Source organism: Stegodyphus dumicola, chromosome 6 (genome assembly GCF_044657685.1).
Source record: "Stegodyphus dumicola isolate Sdum_Otavi_A_Nest chromosome 6, ASM4465768v1".
Classification (NCBI taxonomy): Eukaryota; Metazoa; Arthropoda; class Arachnida; order Araneae; family Eresidae; genus Stegodyphus; species Stegodyphus dumicola.
The window spans coordinates 210665854-210693071 of NC_140773.1; the positions used below are offsets into that span (position 1 = coordinate 210665854).

At 33.0% G+C, this 27218-nt stretch overlaps 1 protein-coding gene across 1 annotated transcript in view; it reads right to left on the reverse strand.

Annotated features, from left to right (window-relative positions):
* LOC118186729 (pyrokinin-1 receptor-like) overlaps positions 1-27218 on the reverse strand; it is a 289004-nt gene that overhangs the window by 256891 nt on the left and 4895 nt on the right. The gene's annotated exons all lie outside the window — the stretch shown is intronic.

The following is a 27218-nucleotide window of genomic DNA, read 5'->3' on the forward strand; positions in this document are numbered from 1 at the left end:
TTAGAGGAGATTATACAAATAAGGCAGCTCAAAAGACAGAAAAGTAGAGCGGAGAGCAGCATTTTTAGTTAATACTTAATTTGAACTGCGCCATCTCCTTGGCACATATAGAGTTTCACCTACTGTGTCAGTACTGAAATATTGGAATTCGGTAGGATAAATTTCATGACTTATTGGAACCAGCGAAAAGAGTCCAATTATATTTTCAAAGAACATTTGACTGTTACTACTAAACTCGAAACTTCCCCTCCCCACACACTCTCAATTAAACAGTTACCCCTTCTGGATTCAGATGTAATAATATCAGAATAATATTGCATTAATTTGCAAGAAACGCTGATGTACACTCTGCATGCACAAACAATGAGATAGTTCTATATCTCCTGTTCTATTAGGCCAATTGACGAAATTAAATTTACGTTTTTCACGCTCGTTATTACTTAAGATTTATACATAGCACTGTTCTAAATTGGGTATTTTGATGAGAAATTGGACTTTATCTAATAAGACATACCGATATTTTTCATATTTTGATTCTAAGAATCGAATTATGTCTCAATATTTTGTAAAATTTGGTGAGAAACTTACCAATAGATTTGAAAATTTACCTTAGCCCACCTTTTCAGTTTTCGCCAAGAATAATTCATTCGGCGAAATTCTTAATTTACGGTAACCTATTTTTTTTCCTTTTCATTGCGCATTGGCCGAAAGAAAGGTGCAACCTTCATTATTTAAAATAATTTTAACAAAATGCGTAAACCATATTTGGCGTTACTATCGCTTATGACAGTTCCAAATGCCCAATATGTAAACTTGGGAAATTCTGAATAAAATACTGTAGTACTGCAAAAACTGTACTACTGTAAATCTGCAAAACTGTAGTTTTGCAGGTGTGCCTAGAAATACATCTACTTAAAAGCGACGGTAAAAGTTTTATAAATTATAATTCAAACCTTTTTTAAAAAAATTATAAAAAGTACTACAAAATGCAAATTTTTAAAATGTATCAGAAAATACGAAGGAATTTAATTTGGATTTTACCTAAATTTTGAACTATTAAAGAAAACATCAAGTAAGTTTAATAAAAAAGAGATATTAATAAATATATACCAAATTCAATTAACATTGAGGATCTAAACTTTTGAGAGCTGATTTTTTTAAAACCTACATGTACTTTTTTTTATAAAACTTGTCCCTTTGGCATAATTTCGGATCGAAATACGGGAAAAAAGATCGGTATGTCATTTGAGAAAAACTTCGATTTTGTGTTCAAAAACCTAGGTTAGAATAAAGGGGCCGTGTACAAATATGATATATATCCCAAGTCGCGCTGTCTATACATAAAAAACGCAACTCAAATTTGGTCAATTGGCCCAGTAAAGCGGGAGATGTAAAACTGTCCCCTCTTTTTCTTTCTTTGTTGTGCAGAGAGTACTTTGCAATAATTCCTCACTGTGAACTCAATCTATTTATAATGCTGGAATGTTAACCCATAATTTGCATTGCTATTATTCACTGAATATTCACTGCATAGCAACCATAATACTACACGGGAGAAAATAAATTAAGAGAATTTTCGTATTTGATCTACAATCTCCAGAAATTTTGGACAGATTTTAATAAAATTTCGTGTGAACATAGGTTGATATAATGCAAACAAAATAAACATTCAACAGATATAATAGACACATATGTTCGTGTGTGACACTCATGGGAGTCTGAAGGTTCGAAACAACGGTTGCAGAAGACATAAAAGAAATGGGTTAATGGGGGGGGACTGTCCCATCTTACAGCCACACAGGCCTCGCAGCATGATGTCATACTGGAAATAAGGCTGTTTATCAGTGCTTGTGGCAATTGGTCCCACTTATTCTGTTTTCAGTTTCTGGATGGTTCTCGAAGTGGGGGTTGAGAGTTGTAATTTCCCTCCCTAGAGCATCCCAAACATGCTCTATAGGGTTGAGGTCTAAAGACTGGGCTGGCCAATCCATCCGGCGAATATCCTCACTTTCGAGAAATTCGTCGACTAGATGAGCTCTTTGTGGCCTCGCGTTATCGTCCTGTAAGATGAACTCGGGGCCCACTGCAGCCCGGAAAAGGCGAACATAGGGCTTCAAGACCTCATCTCTATACCTCACACCAGTCACATAACCTCTGTCAAAGACGTGGAGAGGTGTACGGCCATCCAACATAATGCCTGCCCAGACCATTACACCGCACCGCCATAATTCTTGATTTCGCGGACATTGGAGGGTAGGTAGCGGGTCCCTGGCTTTCTCCATGTGAAAGTACGGAGAGAATCGGTGTTTAAGCAAAAATGGGACTCATCGGTGAACAGAACGGTCGCTCATTGCTCCGTACTCCAATCACAATGGTGCCTGAACCATGCTAATCGGACTCTCCTGTCCGTAGGTGTGAGCGGGACGCAAACAGCCGGTCTTCTGGCAAACAACCTTCTCTCATTCAATCTTTTAGAAACCGTCACTCTTGTTACACCGGTTTCTGTGGCTGCATACAGGTCCCGAGAGAGCTGAGAAGCTGTAGCCTCTCTGTTACGCCTCGATGAAATGGAAAAATAGCCATCTTCTCTGGCAGTCGTGGCTCTTGAACGACCTTGCCCAGGCTTTCTCTCGATGAATCCAGTACCCTGGAACTGTTTCCATAGATTACATACGACGCTGAGCGTTAAATTAAACTCTCTGCATATCCGGACTTGCGACTGGCCTGCCTCTAGCCTCCCCACAATTCGCTACCTAATTCCATCATCTAAACGTTGGTGGTTACTCATTTTTACTCTTCCGATGTGAATTTAACCGATTGCTGCTAGATAACACCAAGAAATTCGCTGAGGTGTTTTAGCGAACGCATTTGGTCTTACCCTCCATGCACTTATAAAGCCTGTTTTTCTGCTGGCTCGGCCTACACACACGTGTACGCTTACGCATTTGCCGTACAAGATTTGCATTTTTATCTAGAAGCAGTGGTTTTTCCTTCAGTTCAGTTCTTTTCATGTAGTTCGATAAAATATGCAAATTCTTTTAATTTATTTCACCAAGAAAGTCCAGATTACCACTGGGGACGAAGTAAACGAATTTGTATACTACAGTACCTAAGGCTGAAAAATCCATCTAGACGTATAAGAATTCTGCGGTGCTAGATGCATCCAATCAAAATTTACTGACATTGCATACTAAACTTCTTTTGTTAGTGGGGTCTTCATGATCGTTTTCTTAATTTCCCTTTCTTAATGCATCGCTTTAAACAGGATTTGACTACTTATGTTTCTCCGCCCAAACAGCGGCCGAGCGGTAAAGTTGTTGAACACTGGTATTTCGCTCCGAGGCTCGAACCCCACGAACGGGCTGGCCACATGGGCGTTTTCGTGTTTTCCCCAAGTTTAACGTGCGTACGAGTCAGTTTCTCTTAAAAATTCCCTTACGAAGGCACCACTTCCCTTACGCAGATAGACCTAGTGTGCTTTGTCGTAATTAGATAAACCAAGCTAAATTAATCTAACCAAGCTAAATTAGTTAAATCTTCCGCTTCTACTACCTTTTATCTCTGAAACTTCCTGCATTTCTGCCACGATCTTTCTTTTTTAAATTATATCAAAATTAAAAATATAATCATTATAGTAATATTAATAACTTAGATGAATTTAGTTCTTAATGATGCATAATGCAAATAAATGAATGAATTCTAAATTATGATAGCTACATCCCGTTTTTCAATGATAATCATACGCTGCATTGCTAATGTTTAAAATGTGCGTAAATACATAAATATTTATTCAAATAAAGTTAACTAATAATGAAATTGCTTACAAAAACGTTAAATAATGTTAGAATAATTTAACTAAACATATTTGTAATTTATAAATACGTATTAGCAATGTAAGATGGATTATTAAAAGACAACAGTTTAATTTTAATTCTATAATATAACTTTACTCAGAAAATAAGCCAGTTTCTCTAAAAAATTCCCATGTTACTTATAAAGAAAATTTTAATCTATGTTATTAATTACTTCAGAATTCAAAACGTATGCTTTTGCAAATATTTCTTTTAATCTAAAAATGTAAAAGAAATATGCAGTAAGTAGTTCTTAATTAAAATTAATGAAGATCATAGAATTTAAAAATTTCTATCAGATTATACGTAATCATAAGTAGTAGTATCTAAAGAGCAAAGAGCATATTTCATTTGAATTTCTTACAAACCTGCACATCTGTATAAACCTAGTATAATTTTACAATAAATTAAATAAGAACTTTACTTATTTCCTTTTTACAATGAAATTGAATATATAAAGTAAGGATTTGAATAGTTCAGTAATTAGTAAAGATTAAACTAATCCTATATTTTTTGAAAGAGAATACGAGACTTTAAAGCTTTTTCAACCTTTGGATTCTCAAATTTTCTGAATTCTTCAAATATCAATAAGAAAAAATGGAAAAATAATTGCTTAGTATTAAAACATTCCTAAATAAAGCAAAATTAGAAATTTGCCTTTAAAAAACAGCAAGTTTAAAAATACAGGTTTTAAAGATGCATCTATATTTATTAAAAAGATTCGGTTAACAGTTTAGACTTCGACAACAATAAGGTATTTCTCCTGCCTTCTTAGCATGGCTTTGTGGTGTAGAAATCAACACACTGGGGGCGTATTCGAAAGGTTCGAGCTTTGAGTTCCGAAGAGGGCATTGCTCCTTTTTCATGTCTCCTGCTTCGAAATAACTTGATGTCTCTTCACAGCATCGGCTGAATAAACAACTAAAGGTATGTCTTGGTATAATCTACGCATTCCATGTGTCACGAATTGCCAGAATTAAGGATATGTAAGCAATAATATATGTCAGGTTTAGTTACTCGAATATCAAAAAATGCACGAGAGCTGTTTTCCTAAGGAAAGAGATGATTTCGGGAAGGACTTTCTAAGGAATAATCGTCGTAACATTCAAGAGCGGCCTAGTAGTAAAGTCGCTGAATACTGGTAGTTCGGTCCAGGGTTGGAACCCTGGTGAACACGCTGCTGCATAGACATTTTCGTGATTTTCACCATGAGCAACGTGTATATGAGCCAGGTTTCCTTAGAAAGTCTTCCACGAAAGGCATTCCTCTCCTTAGACACATACCCAAGTGCTTTGTTATAATCAAACAAAACCAAACCAAATTTTATTTAGAGGAAATATAAAAACAGGGGCACCAAGAAAGTGGTACTGGTGATAAACATACCACTGGCACTGCAGTAATAGTATATACTTTCCTAAAAATACTCCTGTTTTGGACGTCAACTGAAGTACTGTTCCCATCGTTTTAAGTTAAAACGTTTTTGACGTTTCAGTTTAGATTTAAAAGATTCGAATGACAAAAACAGCACGAAGTTTCTTATTTTCGAATATTGAGGCTTTTCAAGGTTCCTGATTCTGGCGTATTCGAATATGCCATTCTTGGGATGGATCGTTCGCTAGTAAATTATTTTAGAAATTCAGGAATATTATTAAAATGAGGTTGTTTCTAATACAAGTTAAAAGCACTGTTGCCTTGAGTGACAATTCTGCATTCACTCAGCATAAAATTAGTAATATTCTTAAAACCCAAGTTTCAACAAAATTTAAGAAAAAGTGCATTTCTGTATGTTAATATTTCTGTTAAGTAATTTTACTTCAAATCAGCATTTGATTTGAAAGAGCAAGTTTATTGATTGGAACAGCGTCCGTAGCTGAGGAGTTCATCTGGCGATTGTAATAAATCTCGTGCGTACAAAATCACTGAAGAGTACTCATTTTTCAAAGCCAGATAATTGGGTTCCTTACCTGTCTGGATGTACTTGCTGTCAAAACCAAATAACGTTAATGTTCCTCGATAAAGGATGTCTGGATAGCAAATTCAGAATCCATACCTACAATGAATTTGGTACCAGATATCCTCTGCTGACAAACGTTTTTATTCTTCATAAAGCCGATCAAGTAAAATGATTCTTAATTATTTCGATACTCTATACATTCTATTGTTTAGAATATTTGAAGAAGAAGAGTCACTTTTATCGAAGTACAGCTAGCATTTTTATTTTCAACAGGTCTGAATAATTTCTCAGCAACAATTTTATTTCTAATACCAATAATTTTTCTGCGTTATAATTTAATTTGCTTTTTCATTTTTCATTTGTTTTTAAAACCATACCATACAATCGTTATGCATGAAAATTTTTATTACTTCTTATTAATTCAAATATTACATTTTATACAACTTTTAGAGACATTTTAAAGGCTGTAGCAAATAACAAAAACGTCATATAAATAGTTGTTGTTGTTCTTGCTAATGCTCACTTGTCGGATCTATATTCAGCCCAAGCCCACGAAATTCCTCGTGGCAAATAGCGCAAGTTTATGCCTGTGGTTGGCAACAGCACTGAGCACCTTACAAGTGACAGCGCGGTTTAGCTCAGTTCCGCCCTCAATTTTGATGGGGAGCAAACGACCCGGGGTAATGGGTCCGAGGATTTCCGCCACTCTTTAAATATCACCAACTCCTCTGGAGAACTTTTGGCTTGCCGCATATTTAGAGTGCCCCCATGTAGCACGAACACTATACATTTACAAACATCCATGCCTTCTCAGGGATTCGAACCCGGCCGCTTCGGCACGGTTTAATAATTTTCCCGAAATCATCTCTTTCCTTAGGAAAACAGCTCTCGTGCATTTTTTTCATATTCGAGTAACTAACCCGACATATATTATTGCTTACATATCCTTAATTCTGGCAATTCGTGACACATGGAATGTGTAGATTATACAAGATACATAGTCAACGACGCTGGTGTCCGCCGAAAACATCGCGGACGAAAACATCGTGGAGAAAACAACGCAAGGCGAAAACGTCGTGCTATAAAACATTGTGGGAGAAAACATCGCACTTCTAAAACATCGTGGTACAAAATATCGTCGTCAAAAATAAAGCGGTTCAAAAGCTTCGCAGTTGAAAAACATCTTTGTTGAAAATATCGTGGTAAAACATAAAATATCTACAAATCATCGCATGACGATAACATCGCAGACAACGCTTTTTTCAGGCTTTAATAATTGTAAATGGATATTCTCCTAATGACTTGTGAGCGCAAAATGGAAAAAGAATAATTTTTACTTTCATATTTTTTATTAACTAATAAATTTTTGCTGATAAAGTTTTTTTTTTATTTTTTACAGAAGCAATTTTTTTATAGATAAGGTCATGTAGTTACCTACCTTCCTTTTCTAATCTTTTTTAGATTGTACTTTTCATGAAAAATTACCAGTAAAAACTTTATGAAAAACTATTTATTAATGACATTTGTTAGTTAACTATGTCGGTTTAAAATTCTCTTAAGTGCTATAAGTTGCATTAACATTTTATGCTTAAGTTTCCTTCTTACTTTACCAGCAAAAATTTATTAGTTAATAAAAAATATGAAAGTAAAAATTATCTTTCTTTCCATCTTAAGCTCACAAATCATTATGGGAATATCCATTTATAGTTATTAAAGCCTGAAAAAAAGAGTGTCTGCGATTTTATCATCATACTTTATTTTTTACCACGAAATTTTCGACGACGATGTTTTTAAACTTCGAAGTTTTTGAAGCGCTTTATTTTTGACGACGATATTTTGTGCCACGATGTTTTCTGTTTGCGATGTTTTCTCCCACGATGTTTTGTAGCACGACATTTTCGCCTTGCGTTGTTTTCTCCGCGACGTTTTCGTCCGCGTTGCTTTTGCTGCGATGCTTTCGGCTGTAACCACGACGCATAAAAAGTCCATAAGTGCATAAAAGCTTCCATAAGCACATATTTATAGTAAATAAAAATCCCACATCAAATATTTATTATTTTTATTCACAGTACTACATTGACTTGAAAAATGTAATTTTATTTTATTTATTTATTTTTGCAATTCTGCATTGTCGTTTTTGTTGTGTATCTCAAGTACCGATCCGCGCCATATGAATTAAACGTACTAAATGACTAAAACTTGATGCAATACTGGTCTTACCGTTAATCATAGACCATAGATGTCAAGAGCGAGAGTTTCGGCTTTGTAAAGAATAGTAGGTCTGAAATGAACCCTACAGAAAAGGAATGTTTGGATGATAACGTAGTTTTAGTCACTTATAGTTCTGTTTAATGGTTATTCACCTTTGTTAATTTTGTGTTAAATTATAATAAAAGAATAAAATATGTTTCTCAGGTAGTATTTTTGCGTTCTATGGATTCGTAGATTTGGATTATTGAAGAATCAAAACAATTTATTCGCCAGGAGAGTTCCAAAGACACGTTGACTGTCGTCGAAAAGCTACAATAAACAAGCTGAAACAATTATCACATCAGGCTACCATGGTGAAGAAAGCTTCATATCAAAGCACTAAAGCACATCTTCTGACTCGATCGATCGCTCTTGGGCTAAACTCTGAAATCAAAACACTAATTACTCTAATCCGCGTACAGGCAGGTTATATATAGTTTTTGATCTGCCTTCCAGGACATTCTCGGGAAAACCGGTAAAACTTAGTTCTAGTATGCTCACGCTCCGTCTAATACATATCGCCAATTTTGCAGCGAAATGTCGCCAAATGAGCGATATTCCGCTAATCTGGCGACCCTGTCTTTCCTTGCCACCTTTTTGCAACCCTAACCCGGGTACCGCAGCTGGGCATTTCACAATAAAATGTCCAGAAACAATTCAAATGACATTGAAAAGCGAATTGTTCAATAAATATCTCTAAAATTACTTTACCTAAAATAATAGCATTTTCATAAACAGTTGCAATAAATTTGAATGGTTCTATTCTCAGCGTGATAAGGTCTAAAGTTATAGCACCCTTAATTCAATTTTTTTTTATAGAAATAACAAATATTTAGATCAGAAAGAGGCTTTGATGCTTGAAAGTGCTTAACAGATTCAAGCAGATATCGACTGCTAAAAATTTTATCTTAAAAAAGCACCAGTTTAGGATTGAGAAGTCTGTTAAATTATTTCTCGTATGAAACAATTTATCAGTGAAATAATATTCATAACGTGCCCTCAGGCGTATGCTTTTATTGACTGCTTAAATTGTACGGAGTTTAATTTATTTTAAAGGCACTATAAATACATTTTTACGTCTGAAAAAATCTCTTCTGAATCCGTTTTAAATACCGTTTCTTCTGAATCCATAAATATTTTCCTTTTCAATTTTAGTCTTTATTCTGTCCGCAGGTACAGATGTCAAGCAAAACCTTCATTCAGATAGTTTCGAGGAGCAGTTGAAATACACATTTTCGTTGAAATATGATACACGAATTTTTTTGCGATTACAATACTTCCTTTACTTTGTACAAGGAACTAAAAAGGAAATATCAATTGTAACATCAGATATTTTGTGCATAATATATTTTATATTACATATCATCATTCTCAGATTCCCTAGATTTCCTTTAATGCAATATAGAAGCAGTTACAAATAACAATGTCACTTTCTCAAAAATTTAAAAATCCTTATATTCAAGAAAAAGACTCCTTGAATAGAATAATAAGAAGCGTATTGATGCGACTCATCGCAATGTAGCAAATTTGTCTGTGAGCGTTGCTTCAAAGAGCGTAAAAAATTTTTTTTTTTAAGTATAGAAGGGAATGTAAAGGCATTTCTTGTATATCTGACGTTGTGTTTCTACTAGTAAATATCTAAATATTTCATGACATTTTCCTCGAGTGATGAAAAGATAGAGAAGAAAATTGAAAAAGGAAAATTTTCTACTGGCTATATAAAATCCCTTGTATTTGACTATTAACTATGAATACCTTATATAAAATTGGTAAATTTTATTTTGTAGCGCTAATGTTTAATTTTGTAACTCAAAGCAAAACGCACCATAATATAAAAAAAATTATTTGGTATGACCTGAATTTTAATGAGCGAATTTTTCCATCCGTTAACCTATTTCTGGGTAAGAAATGCTACATAATTAACTAATTTAAGATCCCACTTTTTTTAATCAGTTAACGTACCACGACTGCGAACCTCTAAAATATCGCAGACCCACAAACACACACACATATATATATATAATTATACTGATATATATGTATAATCCAAATGATAAAAAAGAGTGATATCAAAATAAAAACTAAAATATAAATCTTGAGCATAGAAAATAATTTTAGTGCGGATAATAAATATGCAGAATTATTTAGCGCATAAGAAAAATTAGCGGAAATTGTACATAAATAAAACCTGAGTGTTTAATAAAAAATAAAAGAATGGGAAAAATTTCAATATTGCACGTATTTTACTGATTAGGATTAATTTTTGACTTATTTGTTATATTCGCCTATTTTCATGCTATGTTTCTACCTGTACCTAAATTCTACAGACACATGTTATTATCACAGTTAAAATTTCACACTTGGCTTTCAAAATGCACAAAATGCAGTATACTGCCGATTCTTCGGGTTCGGATTATCCGATTTGCGGATTATCCGTGCGTGGCAGTAACCATGTACGCACACTTAACGCTATGTGCTAGAATGTGTAAAAAACAAGAATGCGAAAGTCCGAAGCATGTCGTAGAAAACCCTGAACTGCTTCTTTACGTTTAGTTTCAACGTACAGGACAGGCAGACTGAAAATGCAAGCGAGGAATATAGTGACATTACGTTAGTTCTAAGACTGGAACAACTTCTGTTGAAACTCCATTGGATTATACAGTAATAAAATAGCACTTCGAAATTTTTCAGTGAAATTCGGCAAATATTTTAATGCTCTAAGCAAAATAAACAAAAATAATTAAATAAATAAATAAAACTAAGCAAAACAAAATTTCTGATTTTTCTACGAAATAAACACGTACAATAAGCATGAAATTTGATAGTTTGGATTATTCGAATTTTTCAATCATAAGTTAACTGCTTCCCGAGAATTAGCCCGAATAATGGAAAGTATACTGTATATATAAATGTAAACACTGTATGTATAACAGGAAATTCCTAAACATCTGTCAAAGCAGTAAATTTAACCAAATGAGATAAAATATATTTAACAAATAATGAATTTTATTGGCTTTTTTACATGGAGAAATTAATCACACAGAAGGCGTTTTAAAGCTCATATATAATATTTATGCAATCATTTAAATAATTATGTGATGAATATTCATTATGAGCATCTTGTAATTAAAGCATTTTAAATAAGTAAATTCTTTAAGCAAACTACATGGTTAAAAAATATTTATGCACTAATATTCTTTTCCTTTACACGTACACCAATATTAAAAACGAAAAATTCCACGAACAAGATTTTATTCCCCCTTCGTTCTTTGACCCGATTTTTTGAATTTAAGACCGAGGTGCGTGCATTTATAGGAAGTAATTTTTCTTTTATAGAAAAGCAAGTTGGAGAGTGTTGTTTAAAGTCACAGAATTATTCAACAGCTGCAAAAAGCGGAAGATTATTTTAATTACTTCTTTTGTAGGCGCTAAAGTGAGCAAAAATGGTGTTTGTTATCATACTTAAAACCTCATTACGGATAATAAAAACTTTCTCTACATCGTGTATGAAATGCTTGGAAACATGTGAGTAAATATTTTATTTCGAATAGAGTTAAATAAATGTAAAATGACAAAACTTGACAAAACACTGCAAACTGGTTTTGTTTACTTAAGATATGTTTAAAAATAAATATATACTGAATTATAACTTCTATGCGATTAGTAACATATAACACCAAAAATAAATAATTTTTCAGATTTACGTATAGCGAATGTAAAAATTATGTCTTGGTCGATGAGATATTCTTTTTTCGCTTTAAGTGTTTTCTAAAATTAGTGGGGAATCTGGTATTAATATACCTCGGGCACCACTGGCAGATTCTGCAAAGCGTAGCCAATTTGGAACTTGTGACAAAAGCTTTCGGATTCACTGTTTCCTCAGCAATTTTTCATTATATCTTAACATTATATCTTAGCTTTCGTGTTTTATTTGTTTGTAGTTTTCGGTTAAATCTTGAACTTAATTTCTGACCCTCCATGAACTGCAATTTTTTTTTTTAGTAGAAAGGGAGAATTTGCTCAGAAAGACTATTAATTTCGTTTTGGCATTTTGCGTTGGTTTACAATAAACGGCGTTTTACTTTTTAAATTGTTGGCACCAAATATTATCGCCCTGTGTTATATTTAAAGAAATTAAATAATAAGACTGTCTATCGGAAATTCTAAAGATATGCTGTTTTTTAATAATTTTAGCCTGAAGGAGCGCTATCTAAAATGGTTTCGAAACCTTTGTATATGTGTAAATGAAAAACCGCCCTTTGAGCGTAATATAAAATCTTAAATCTTTCAGACATTTTTACGTTTATTCTTTTTTCTTTTACAGGCATTATCAGAGGTCCATGGTTCAATACCCGGGGAAAGCGATTGCGTATTTTTCACCTTGCCTGCTGCCAAAAAAGTACCTAATGTCTGTACAGTATTGTCGAAGTTTTCCTGCTCAGAGATCATTGGTCGTCATAGTACATTTGTATCATTTCGTATTTCAAAATTTGGTTGCATTCATTCAATATATGGATTGAAAATATTTAAATAGCAATTCGTTTTCAGATACAATATTAATTTAAATGTCCCTAAATTCGTCAATAATTTTTAAGAACTAAGTGAATGCTTCAGGAGCGATTAGCAACTAAAAATTTATAGAGTAAAATTAGAAGAAAGAAGAAAATATGTGAAGGTAGTATTCTTAGGAGAAAAATAAGTGATCAGTTGCCAGAATCACTTAAAGAAATGAGAAAATTAGGCAACTGATCATGCACATTTTTCCATAGAAGTTAGGAATCCCAGTCATTAAGCGAGTTCAGTTTGTAAGGCATGTTTTAATTTTATAACAGTTATTTTAATTTAATACATCTTTCCTATCTTATCTAGTTTCAACTTACAACTTCCTACCACAATGAGTTTTGTTAAATGCAAATGAAGAGGAGAATGAGAGAGTTAGGATTCCTGAGTAGCGCGCGTTTGCCTTTGGACTACGTCTCTCTAAGTTGTTGCTACGCTCGGCCGTATTACGTGCCTTTTGATAGTTCGCTGGCTAATTTTTAACGGGCCAACTTCTTTAGAACTGTCTTAGCTTCGACTAAATGTCTTAGTTAGTCATTAGACAGTTCTTATTTCTTACATTTTGAATATAAACCCAAGTGGAGGCTTTGATGTACTCCCATTGAAAGGAGCCTACTGTTAATATTATTTGAGCGAATAGCGGTAAATAATCCTTCTTGAGTTTACTGGTCTTTGAACTGTTTCTCCCTTCCCCGTCCATCAAGGCCCAAAAGGTACGAAGACTTCTTGAAATGACATCCTTTCTACTTCCTTACAAAGAAACTTCCGTTAGCCTTTTAGGCGAAGCTGTCTGCAATAAACTGATACAATGCATCTGAAGAAACAGCACCTGTTACTTCATACCTTAGGTCCCCTTAACAACATCACGCTCGGCCATTTCGGGCGGTTGTGGTCGTTTGAATTAAACTTCGTCTCTAGCGTTTTGGTTTTAAAAGGGTTAATAGCATTTATTCCCGTAATTGCTTAAAATAGAAAATGCCATAAACCATAAAGGTTTTTCTTCAGTCTGATTACTTATATACGTATCAGAGATTCCTAATCAATCAAGGCAAAATCCAGTGCTTAATTTACGCAACGCCGCAGGGAAACGTCAACTTGTAAACAGATCACCCTACATGTCATGAATTAAAAATGTGGTTTAGTTCCAGGTTTCAGACTGAGAAAGCATGTAAAGATGCTGCAAATTTCGAAATGCCAAATCCTAAGGCTAGATATTTAGATAAGATATTTGAAAAAAGAATATATATATATATATATATATATATATATATAGGATTTTTATTTCGTCAGATATTAGTCTGAGACATGCTTTTCAATTAGGCAGTTTTTTAAAATAATATAGAAGTTTACACAAAACTATCTTTAATACGATGTGTGAGAGAGTTTCGTAAATATAAAATCTAATTTTTTTATGATCCCGTAATGCAGCGATTATGCCTCATAATGTAAATACGAAAATGAATATATCTTTATGTTCTAAATTCCCAGAGATAGATGCATTTAATATTTTATGAAGCCTGGCATAAATTTAGAAAAAAAAAAGTGTTGTTTTTTTACGCCCTTCGAAACTGTGAATTGGAAGATGTCAATTTTTATGTAAATGCTTTTTTAAAAGTGTCAAAAAATATGAAATTTAGGTCGGTAACAGACATCGAGAAGTGATTCGAATAAGCGCATTTGTTCTTTAATACCTCTGTAAAATTTGCATTCAAAATTATGGAACAATATTTTAGGTAAATTAGGTTGAACGAAAATTGTCTTCGTAATAATCTGTAGTGGAGTTTATGAAACTTTATGATTTTAACATCTATCTGTAACCAATATTTGTGGAAATCAAGAATATAGGCACTTTCTTCGAACACCCTGTACTATAGTTAATAAAATAACTTATAATCCGCAATTCGATTTTAACACCTTTTATCTAGAACTTACAATCAATTAAAATTTGCTAATTCAGAAGTCATACAACAAAAATCAGCGTTTTCAAATTTTCACATTACTAGTTTCGATGCTTTTACCGAACCACCATCCTCAGCTGCAAAAGAGCAAATGAACGAGATAGGATAAAATGATTAGATAAGATAAGAAGGCATGGTCAGGAGGTAAGCTAGTGGCGTCATCTGTTGATGAAACAAGAATTAAAACATAATTTCTTTAAAGGTCGAAGGCAATGATGGATTGGAATCAGGATCGTTAACTAGAACAGAAAGATTTTTTTGAATTTCAAATGTCTCCAGAAAATCAAGTTCTCCAATGGAAGATGTTTTTTGAATAATTTTGGCAGCAGAAAAATTGAAAGTGTGGGCAACATTGTTGGTCCAAAAATCACAATGTTGGACTTTTGTGATTCCTTTTTTCTAACATATGCCTCATGTTCCTTGACGCGAAATTTTAAGGCTCTCTTAGTTTGGCCAATGTAAATTAAACCACACTGGCAAGGAATCCTATAAATACCCCAGGAATTCATATCCGGAATGAGGTCCTTGAGTATGGAACTCGGAATTTTACTGATGGGAGAATAAACAACCTGAAAGTTAAATGTCCGCAAAATATGTGCATCTTTATAGCCAGTTGATGGAAAAAAGGGAATGACAACAGAATTTTCCCTTCGGCCTTTCAAGAAATTATGTTTTAGTTCTGGTTTCATTAACAGTTGGCAGCACTAGCTTATCTCCTGCCGCTGAAAACGATGATTTTTGTTGTTTGACTTCCGAATTAGTATTTGTTCGGCGTATTATTGTGTCTTAATTAAAAGTTGCTTTTAGCACCATGTTACTGTCAATAGATGCTAAATTTTTACGTCATTTTTCTGTTCAAAATCACCTCAACGTTTTCTTAAACTAGTTAGTTATGATATAGTATACAGCTTTGTAAATAATGTATTTAAGACAGAAGAGAAACACGCCCAAAATAATTCATAAAAAAGAAGCAACAACCTGTCTTAAGAGTGGATTTTTAGCACAGAAACTCTACCGATGTCAACTGCGAACAAAGTCCCTCTTCATCAGGAGCAAAGAAATCGGCCGAAATGTCTTTACTTCTGATGAAAAGGGATTTTGTTTGCCCTCGAAATCGATAGAGTTTCTATACTAAAAACCTACGCTTAACATGGGTTGTTGCTCCACTTTTATAATGTAAGAGTGAAAGCGAATCGCTTTTTGGAATAGAATTCATCAAAGATAAATTTTTAAAGCAAAATTTAACCAATTTGAGGAGTTTTCATATTTTTTCCCTTCCCCCAATTGCTCTCAGAAAAAAATGGCTAAAACAAACTATTATATTCCTTATTTACGATTATATTACTTATTGTTAAAAATGAATACATATACGTTTTCGTACCCTGGGTGTATAGCAATTCTAAGCCTTTAAAAACTAAGTTATTTGTATAATTTATAAATTGTATTTTAATGCTGAGTGGCTCGTTTCAATGGGACTTCTCCTTTCCAAATCACTGCGAATGAAATACTTCATTTAAAACTTGCCTTCATCAAACAACTGCTTTCTCTATATGAACCATCAGTATTTCTGAGCTATTTCTAAGCATTTAACTATATTTATCCTTTCAGTATGAGAAATCTATTCTATTCTTTAGAAATGCTATGGAATTATCTGGATTTCACGTTCATGAATGCAAGGCAAACAATTCATTGCAAGGATAACCGAGGTGCTCTGAATAAGCGCTTTGCATTGAATGGTTTATACTTGAAATCTTCACAATAGGAAAGTATTTTGGTAGTAATTATTCTAATAATAGGATTTAAAGCAGTTGAGGATTAAGCAAAGAGCACGCAAGTAACTTAGCAGATGTTATATTTCTCAAACAATATAATCATTTGGGTGAATCACAAATTGTATTATTGTGTTCCAAAGCTTTATACAATGAAATATATAATATGGTTATTGAACAGAAATGCTGCCGTTCTTGTTTATTCGATGTCTTTTGAATATTTGTACATGAGTTGGTGGTGAATTTGTTGTTGGCCATAGATTTGGACACCAGTCGTTGTAGTACGAATTTTCGCAGCTGCATCTCTGTTTTCATTGAAACCTATCCGGAGTTTAAGCATGTCTTTTCTATATTATTAATCTCTTGAGAGGATGAATTTTAGATACCGCTACTCCATAATAGCATGCCTTAATACACATGGATATTTCCTGAAGTGTATAATAAGTAATATTTTCTATATGTTCTTCTGCTTGTATGTAATTTTTCGAGGCGCTGCAGGAGGTTTCCATGACGCATCTTAACACGAAGCGATATTTCTGTGCTTCACGTCTTATAAACTAATGTCGGAGCACAGCCATAATTCCGCTTGCCTTTGCAATAACAAAACTGTACTCTCCAACAATCTTACCCATAGTTCTCTCGATTTCCACCGTTCCGGCGCAACGCCCACTCAGCATTAGACCAGGTGAGTAGAAGCTGTTCTGATGCTCAGTGGGCATATTTGAAATCTAATGCTCAGTAGGTATGCCCACAGAGTGTTAGAACAGGCTTTATTAGAACAGGTAGAAGCTGTTCTAATGAACATTTCTACTGTCACAATCTGGAACTCCACCGGCCAGCGGTCTAAAGCATAATAGTGACCTCATTCCTAGTTTTCACAGATGTAGGTTCTCCACACATGCGTACATGCATTCTGCCAGGGATGTCACTCAAATCGGCAGATACAATATGTGTCAAATTACATGTAAATCGCTAACCAGTCATCACGTCGTACTTAGGATGCTGTTTTCAGAATCTTTACTGACGAGTGTATGAACATATTTTCAAACGGAAATTACTGTTTTACTAAAATCAGCTGTTCAATTATGGAAATAATGTGCATTTCGTATTTAATAATATCTTATTATGTCGCGAGTTATTATATTTTCGAACTCGTTACTTTATACACTTCTCAGTAAATAAATAGCTAAAGCGTATTTTTTTGTTAAACTCATTAGATTATCTAAATAATTTTAATTTCTGTTAAGGTTTGTAGAGACATTAGGTAATTCAGAAGCAGGAAAGATGAAAAATATGCAGCGCCTTCGTCGGAAATCGAACTACGGACCTCTGGAATACGCCCCCATCGTGCAGATCACCACATCACGAAGGCATGCTAAGAAGGTGGAAGAAATACCATATAGCTTTTCCTAAAATTTATCCTGATCATTTTTCCTAAAATTTATCCTGATCATTTTTGAAAAGTGGGCTATTAGACAATTATTTTTCATATTTGATTTGCCTTTTAGTCACTTTTCTGCGAAATTGTACGTTAAATGAATGTGTATCTCTGAATCTCTCTCTACATTACATCGTTGAGCTCAAATGAACGAAATATGTTTTGCTTTGTTTCTAATTATCCTGATTTTAGATGATATTCCATAGCACGCTAATGAGTTTTATTGCGTTCAGAAGGGAAAGTGCAGTTTCCGTCGTTCGTCTAAAATTCGTCTAAAGCCTTCGAAGCGAGTCGACGTCTACAGGCTTCGACATAAGAGTGATAGTAAGAGTTTGTCCACTTCTGTCCACAATTATGATAAAGAGTACTTCACACTACGGATCAAAACATGTCATTTAAACTTATTTCTCTTCCCTTTTCTTACCAGCAAATTATCGAGTGGACTTTCGGTTAGAAGGTGTCTTAGGTGTGATGGTAATGTAATCCTTTAACCGACACGGAGTTTCCCTTAGAAAGCCCAAATTTCAAAAACTGCCATGAGAAAGAGTTATATTCTAGAGGTACCCAAATGCTCCTGCTACCTTATACCTGCATTTATGCACTTTTAAAATATTTCCTTAATTTATTGGACATATTTCAAAATACCTGTATATATACGTTATTTCAGACGTCGCAAAAGTATTCTAAGCCGTATATATACGTCCTTGCCGGTCAGAGGCAAATATATCATGTTCCACACAGAAAGGATTCTACATTTTTGGGAACATTTATCCCTTTTTTGAAGATTCGAGCCCGGGCCGAACGATACAGCAGCTATACATTCATTCGCAATAACAAACATAGCGACGACACAAGGATTAAAATTTTACTTTGAATATTATTATTTACATCTTGGTCTGTCATCTTTCAGTCATTGATATAAAATGTTTTTAAATAGAAAAAATATAATTTTTTATTTCTAGTTTTTTTTGTAGATTTTAATTTAAAATAACTCATTGGGGAAACTTAAAATGGTTTCTATCGTAAAACATCCTTGGTGATAGTTGCTTTAATTTTTTTGTTAAACGGGAAAATGAAAAATGTAAACATTTCATGATTGGTTTATAAGCGATCATTGTCATCATGATCATATTTACATAAAAGACGAAACAGTCAAAACGTTAACCTAAAAATTCTGGACGCTTGCCTGTAATCAATATTTTATACAATTCAACAGCTAACATCAGTTAAGGAAGGAAACAGTAATCCTCAGAATGGTAATAAACCAGTCATTCTAACCGCCATCTTCTTCTCATAAAACGAACCAAACCATTTTAAACTTTTCTAGAACCCATCGTATGTTTTTTTACAAAGATCTAATTGGTAGTTATGCTACAAACTTTTGTTTTGTTAAATCTATCTCTTGATCCTCTAAGTTATGGTTAAAGTTATATTTCGCTGCTTAAGTTTTACTAGATGTATGTATGAATTTCTTAATATATTGTGATTTTAAGGTTAATTATGTTTTCTCCATACACACGAATTTGCGAACACTGCACTGTTTTCGTTTATGTTGCACAGATTTCTGTGTTTGAATTTTTTTGTTATGATTAGTCGACTTCCTGTATCTATCCAATTCTCTATTTTAATATTTAATTTTCCCCTAGGCTTTTCTCCATACACCCTTTCGACTGCAAATGTTCACCTGTGAGCAGATGTAAATCAAACGGAAAGCTTAACACTAACCTTTAATGGGAATTAATTGAACCTATCGTAATTATATACACCGACATCCTAAAGAGAACCATGTATCGAACTAATCATAAATTTATGCTAATAGTACCTAGTTTAAAATATATGCTAATTCAGACAGTTGTGCTAAAATTCAGTTAAGACGGCGATTAAAGTTTACTTCGAAACCACTACAGATAGTTAGAACTTTGCCCAAATTTCATTTTAGAACTTTGGAAATACGTTGAAATCACAAGAGCCAGCATGCGATAAATGATAAAAACTTTTAACATTTCAGAAATAGTTTCTTCCGTTAAAAGATCACCCCTAAGATAATGTCATTTTAAGGCCGAGGCATTCGATAATATCATAATTAGCGAGCTGAGGCCAAAGCAAAATTTGTAAGATTGATGTAAGACTGAAAAAGTGCATAAAAATATTTCAGCATGTATAAATCAGTTCATTCTTTCCAAGCAACAACCAATTCGTAAATCCAAACCAGGAAACAAAAATTTTGACGCTTCAGGTTAATACACATACGTATGACGTCAGTATTTAAATTTAATGTAGTATAACAATTTTTTCTCTATATCAGTAAACAAATTAACTTGGCTATGGCATATCGAATCATAACCTGGAACGAAAAAGTTGCCAACAGCATCTATTTATATAAAATACTGACATGAAGGAAATATTTTACTCATCCAATGGTGTCACATGCAGTCGCGTGCTTTTTTCAGCATCAGATTATGAAGGTATATAACAATAATCTGTTTAATGTTTAGGAATCTTAATTTTATTTCATAAATTTCGGAGTTCGAATCCCAGCTAGAACATTGCGGATTTCAATTTTCTGTCTCCAGAAATTTAAATAATACTCTACAGTCGGAATATATTAAAAATTTAAAAATATTTCTAGATAAATGATTATCGTGACTATTTGATTTCTAGTAGATAAAATATTTGCATGATTCTAAATTAATAAAACTGAATAAGAATATTAATAACGAGAAGTTAGCAGTTGAAAACTTATAAATTACTTATGTGAAAATTCCTCCGCCAAACCATATGTATCAAAATTATAAATTAAATAAATCATTAAAACATATCGGTAAATTACATATCGGTAAATCAAAAGCGTCTGTCTCTGGATGACACTATAAGAAAAAATATGATGCAGACACCACATGACTTCCTCAAACGGAATATTAAATTATTCGCATTTTTTGCTGCATTTCATTTAAAAATATTTCCTCCAATTTCATTAGAGATATATTCAATTAATTCAGTTCTCACTTTGCGGCAAAACAATAATACATAATATCTCAAAATATCTTTATTAAAAACTGAAAAATATAGAAAAACATAAAACACTAAATACAGTTAACACAATTAAAAGAAACAATTTTCACAATTAAAATTAGAGTTTCAACTCAAGAGCAAACAATTCGGCCAGTTCAAGAAGGCAGATTTTTCGGTGCACAAAAACTGAAAATTTAATTTTGGTACCACTCGGCAAACACACACACAAGGTGCAGAAACTGACTTAATTCACTATTCAGTATTCACCATCACTACCATCACTGAAACTTATCTGAAATTTAGTGAATAGTAATCACTATTCACTAAGTTTCAGATGTAACCAAATATGGCTGCTATGGTTAAACCAAATTAGGCTTAGCCGCACTTAAACAACTTTATATACTTTTGGTGCAGCCGATTGCAACCAAAACGAGAGGAGCAGAACTATACATTACAACAATCCTGTACACAAAATTTCAAGGTTCAGAGGTTATTCATTTTTTGAGTTATGCTAGATACATACATGCGTACGTACGGACGTATAGATGTCACTAATAAAATCTCTTCTGAATCCATTTTAAATCAATTTTATAATCCGTTTGGGAAGAAAGAGTCCGTTTTTCTTGCCTTACGTTAACATCGTTAAATTGCATTCGATAGCGGTCAAATGGATATTTCCGTTGAAATATGATACCGAGAATTTTTGTGATTACAATACTTCCTTTACTTCGTACAAGGAAGTAAAAAGCTGTAACATTTTAAATGTAATTGTAACCTTTCTTTAATTTCCTTCTTTTCCCATCGCGCCCTGAAACCAGTACGAGCTTCCCAAAAGATCATCACGCCCCTGCCATAGTGATTCTCTAAAAGTGAGTCTGAGAGTAATTCTTTTTGGCTCGCGGTTAAAAATATTTGCTCACCTTTTTAGTGGAGTAACCGTTCATACTTGTCCTTACGGTAGTGATTTCTTATTAGTATATTATTATTATTATTATTATTATTATTATTATTATTTATATATTATTTACATATAAACTTGTACTGAACATAGTTCGTATTCATTCCGGGTCCTATAGACATTTTTACTAAATATAACTATAAGGATCGTGGTGTGTACACAAATTTAGATTTCGTAAATATGACAAGATTGAAATTTTCATTTTAAAGTAGCAAGGCATGAGAATTTGCATCATTAAAATATTTTGTGACTGAAAATGCATATCTACAAAAACGATTACAAAAATAAAACCCGCATAAGGACTATTATGGACACAAGTTTTGTTTTTGTTTCACCCCGAAACAAATTTAATACATTTTGAGGGATAACAGCTCGGATTTCCCAAAGCGGAAACAGTAAATTCTCTGTTTAGACATTTTGCAAGATAGATATTTGGTTCTGTTGCAATGGAGAACCATAGCGCAGTTTCTGGACATGCTTCGGAATCATTTTTTTATTGAAAATATCATAAAATAAAATAGTTCTTTTGATCAAAATCCATATTAATTAATAAATTTATTTATGACGCTCATAAAATAGTTAGAGCCCACCAGCGGCCGAGCGGTAAAATCGCTGAACACTGGTAGTTCGGTCCAAGGTTCGAATCCCGCGAACAGGCTAGCTGCATGGGCGTTTTCGTGGTTTTCCCCATGTGTAACGTGTATACGAGCCAGTTTCCCTTATAAAGTCCTCCACGAAGGCATCCCTCCTCTTAGGCAGATAGCCCTCGAGGCTTTGCCATAATCACACACACACACACACATAAAATAGTTATATAGCATTTTATACGGAAACTGCGAATGTACTAAATGTTTCTAAACCTAATCATTTTTAGCCCAAAAGGGATATACGTACGGCCTTTTCCTTCGAACTTCTAAAAGCGTTGAATCACTTTTCAAATTGTTGCCACCAAATATCATTGCCCTGCATTATATTTAAAGAATTAAAATAATGAAGAATCTGAGGGAAGGTAGGTATGTTTCTCGCATTATGATGAAACAACGGTACCTAGAGCCATCAAATTTTGAATAACGTGGTCTTTCGCCCGAATGTCGGCTCCTGGAAGCTCGACATTTGAGTTTAGAATTTGTTTTATTATCTATTATATACTTTGTAAAATTTTGATGAATTTTTGTTTAAATAGTCTCAACGTTTTCAAAGCGAGCAGTGGCAACATGTAGGAAATACGACATTTTGATCTCCAGCGCGAGAGACTGTCTTTCGGAAATCCTGAAGATATGCTGTTTTTAAATATTTGAAGTCAAAAGGTGCATTAACTCAAGGGCTCTCGAAAAGGCTGTCGAAATGTATATGTGCATGTAAATGAAAAACGCTCCTTTGGGAGTAATACAAAATCTAAAAAGCTTTCAGTTTTTTTTTAAAACTTTTTTTCCTTTTTTCCATCATTGTGTGGAACAAGAAATAGCATAAATTCATGCAGTAATATATATATATGTATACAGATTAGATAGACTCTAGTTTCAAAGTGAAATTGGAACTTATGTTATAACTGCATGATTTTTTATTTGTACATATATATATATGAAAAATGATCTCCCATGAAATGCGAAGTGAAATTTAAACAGTAAACATGCACTATTGTGGAAATTAAAAATTGAAATTTGTAAATAATTAAACTCGAATTGTTAATTAAAATTCAAAGCTAAAGAATAAATTCAAAAGAATTATTGCTGATTCTATCGAAAGGTCCCGACATTTTAAAAATTAGTTGTAACTAACTTCCTATCCGCGCGAGTCGGGGAATTATTTCCCATTTCTGAACTTCTGTAAGATTTAAATTCGTATTTTATAAAACTGAATAGAAAATTTTAAACTGATATAAGGTTTTTTTTTCAGAAACGGGAAGTTACGACACTCGCTCCTCATGAGTTGATGATGAGTGTAATGAGAGTTTCCAATTCCCCTTTAAAGTCAGGATCTTTCTATTTGGAATCAGAAATTATTCTCTTGTTTTAATTCTTTAGTTTTGTATTCTTATTAACAATTCTAGTTTAATTAATTGCAAATTCCAATATCGAATTTCCTAAATAGTACACATTTACTACCTGAGTTTCATTTCCCGTTCTATAGGATAAATTTTTTTTATTTATATATTCCTTTTTAAATTAATTTTTATCTTTGCAGCATATCTTTTAGATTTTACTTTTTAAGTCTTTTATAAATAAATTTTAAAATTAATTAATTTTTAAGTTTTCTCCTTGTTTCTCTCCCATTCTCTCTATATATGTAAAGGAGTGTGTGTACACATACATGCATACCTTCAAACATATGTAATTCGGTTTTTTTAGTACTGCTGGATCCATCATCCTTATTAACGGAAAATTATTTCTTTCCATATATGAATGATTTTCGAAAATATTCATTACTTCACTTAAGAAGCTTAACGTGGTCTTAAATAAACTATTCGTAAATGCAATTAATTTCAGCATAAATTGTGGGAAACCCATTTAGAATGAATCTCTGATTTATTTAACTTTTCTACTTTACACTAAGTCTCTATAATAATCATTATTTTTAAATAAGTGAAAATCGTTTAACACGAAACTGAGGGGACAGAAATATTTTTTCTTGGTAAAAGAATTTCGTGTTAAAGGCTATTGAAAATAAAACATAGATTCAACAAAATTAGGTTTATTAAAGTGCATTTCAGCATTTCATTTACATATATATGTATATATGCATGTATTTAATAAAAAATTAAAGAAAGAAAAGCATCCAGAAGAACTTAATGAAATTTAACATAAAATTTTCAATTATTTTGAAAACCAAAACATTTATTGAGTTTTTGGAAAATAATCCGATATTTTCTTTGCATTGTCTTTTTTACCATCAAATTTTTAACAAAGTGTTCAATGTCTTTTATTTTTGTTATTCATTTCACCATTGGAATGTGCGTCTAAATAACTGAGCTTCATTTTATGAGGATCCTCATTTTGGATGACGTGGAAAAAGCATCTCTGTTATTCATTTCATTTTCGTCGTCAAATTCTGCATCAATGATATTTTTTAGCTTTGAACAAACTCCAAAATTTGCAATTGGGGCTGCACACACATTATCATCAACTACTGCAACGAAGTCTTTTAGAAATATAGTAGGACAGTCCAATAATACAGAAACTTTCTCAAAAATTTCATCAAGTATCGGCTCAGTTTCAATAGCCTCCTTCTCCATTTCCTTTGGCGCCAAAGAATCTGATACTTTTGATAATCATGCATGACGAAAGCAATTTTCATTCGTCCTTGGAGTCACTGAATTCCATGCAACATATGAAGAGACAGAGGCATGCAGAGTGCAACGTATGAGCCATACTCACAGATTTTCGCTCACACTGCGATGTACTCGTCACCCAATTTCAAATCCAACTAATGAGAGATGAGATGTTTGTGTGGTGTTTGTAGTGGTGGAAGTAGCTTAGATAAACAAAACTGGCTCGTGTCAAAGCCTATTCCGAGGGTATTTCAAAGCTCTGACATAACCCCCTTTCTACGAAAAATGTGAAACCACCTCGCTTTCATTTCCCGCCCCTCTTAAATCCCGCCTGCGAGGCCGGTGTTTGGATATCTTTTCGTGTTAAGCGATTTTTGTTTCGTGTTAGGAGAAACAAAATGCATGAAAATATATAGTAGTTTGTCGCGACTGTTGAATTATTCCGTGTTAACCGATATTTCGTCTTAAGCGTTTTCGCATTACACGTATTTCACTGTAATAGATATTCCCTGCTAACTCACATTTATAATTCATCATTGATCTTTAATAACACTCGTCATTCAACATTTAACCCTTGGCGTTTATTTTCATATACGTAAAGTAAATGCTGATATTGTTACGAATTTTGTACATAGATAGGTAATTTTAGTGTAATTATGTGTGAAACTGTTGTACTTTTCTATGTGATGCATCGTGACAAATAGAGAGAGAGAAGCTATGCCAGGAAAATAAGAATACAGGGGCATACCCATTTAACATTGAGAAAATGGGTATCTCAGTAATTTGGAGAGATATCGCAAAGCTGACAACGGTTTGTCGCCAAATTTGGCGAGAAATTTTCAAAAAGCGCCCACTCTCTATCACCATTATAGGTATTGTGTTAATATCGCTTTCCAGTAATTTCCAGAAGCAGAATGTACTAGAAATATCTCGGCGTCCGGTTGAAAACTATATAAGGCCGGAGGCATCTGCTCTTAGTTGTTTAGTTGTTGTTATTGTAGCGAGTGGTTAATTCAGCGTAAGATCGGATTAGCTTTCTCTTTCGATGCGTTTTGCATTGCATTGTATTTAACGTTCTTAGTAGTTTGAAGTATAACTATTGATTGTACAGTGTTATACTGTGGACACTTTCACGAATATTTCTGTGGAAAATTCTGGAACTATGAAATATTTCTTTTGATAAAAATGAATTTTATCAATCTACAGAATCGGACCTGTGTACATTCAATCTATTATCTATTATTATTTAATCTATTAATCTATTACCGAGCCCGTACGAACGCAACATTATAAATAACACTGAGTGGTTACTCTTTTAAACCCTGTATCTGCGAAATATTAATTTTGAAAAAATTAATTTGCAAGTTTAATATATTGGGCAAAATCGTGTAACATAACTATATTAACGTAATATAATTACGTAATTAATAATTATATTAACGTAATATAATTCCGTAATTAATAATTATATTAACGTAATTAATAACATTATTCTAATTATGTGCTTTTATATCAGTATAGGAAATATTTGGTACAGTAATTTAACCTCAAAAAGCGATAGAAAAATACTTTTTATAAAATAACATTACTCTTATTTCCTCCTCTGTATTTGGAATTCTTCTAATCTCAAAAGTGATTCCCAGAAAGGTTTTGGAAACAGTTTAATTTATTTTGCTTAGCCAAGAGGAAATTAATTCAAAGAATTAATATCCTATTTATAGGACACAGGATTATTTTGAAATGAAACTGAGATTTGAGATTTCTTTTAGCAAATGAAAACTATTTAATAGAATAATTATGCAGAAACGTATATATTTGAGTTATCATCTGAAAAATTAATAATATCAAGGAATGTAAATGTCTGAAACTGAATTAATACGGGATGTTGTTACAGACTTAATATTGAATGACAAGAAGAACTGATATAATTATAATAATGTAAGTATTAAAAACTGTACTGTGTTAAACCAGTTATTTATTAACTCAATCTCTTGAAGAAATCCTTTTATTTTGAGAAAAATGTTGTGAGATTCTTAGACAATGTTCCCCTTTTATTTTTTCTTAGAAAAAGATTTTTGATTTCCAGAAATTTTTAGGTTTCTTTTAAAAATAGTATCCCATTTTTTGACTGATTAGATTCAAGAATAAAATTATCAAATACGTAACTGGAGTTACATAAGTTGAAATCCTGGTAATTTGT